The following is a 783-nucleotide window of genomic DNA, read 5'->3' on the forward strand; positions in this document are numbered from 1 at the left end:
TTAGTACCGGTTGGAGCCTTTAACCGGTACTAATGCCCGTGCGCTGCCACCCGCTATGCGCTACGTTTAGTCCCACCTCGCCGAGCGAAGGGCAGCCGCACTGGTTTATAAACCCAGCCGTGGCTACCCTTTCGAACTCCTCTATATAGCAGGCTTATGGGCCTAATTAGGGCGCGCTGCCCTGTGAGCCTGCTGGCCCTACTGGGTATGTATTTGCACACCCAAGGTCTGGCAGGCCCACCGGGCAGCGCCCCAACATGTTTTTTATAAATTTTTTTCTTTTCTGCATTATTTACTTTCTTCTATTTATTTTTGAGTAATTTATTATATAGTTATTTCTTTTCTGCTTTATTTTTTTCTTCTATTTATTTCTGAATAGTTTTTTTTGCTGTATTTAGTTTCTTCGTGAAGTTTTTTGCTTAATATAATTTATTTTCTTCTATTTATTTTTGAGTAATTTGTTTATATAGTTATTCCTTTTCTGCTTTATTTTTTTCTTCTATTTATTTCTGAATAGTATTTATTTTCTTCTATTTATTTTTGAGTAATTTGTTTATATAGTTATTTCTTTTCTGCTGTATTCAGTTTCTTTGTGAATATTTTTGCTTTATATATTTTTTTCCTTTTCTGCATTATTTATTTTCTTCTATTTATTTCTGAGTAGTTTCCTCTTCTTCTTCTTCTTCCTACTCCTCCTCCTCCTCTTATTCTTCTTCTTCTTCTTCCTCCTTCTCCTCTTCTTCTTCTTCTCCTACTCTTCTTCTTCCTCTTCTTCTTCTTCTT

The sequence above is a fragment of the Triticum dicoccoides genome, chromosome 3B (genome assembly GCF_002162155.2).
Source record: "Triticum dicoccoides isolate Atlit2015 ecotype Zavitan chromosome 3B, WEW_v2.0, whole genome shotgun sequence".
NCBI classification, from domain to species: Eukaryota; Viridiplantae; Streptophyta; class Magnoliopsida; order Poales; family Poaceae; genus Triticum; species Triticum dicoccoides.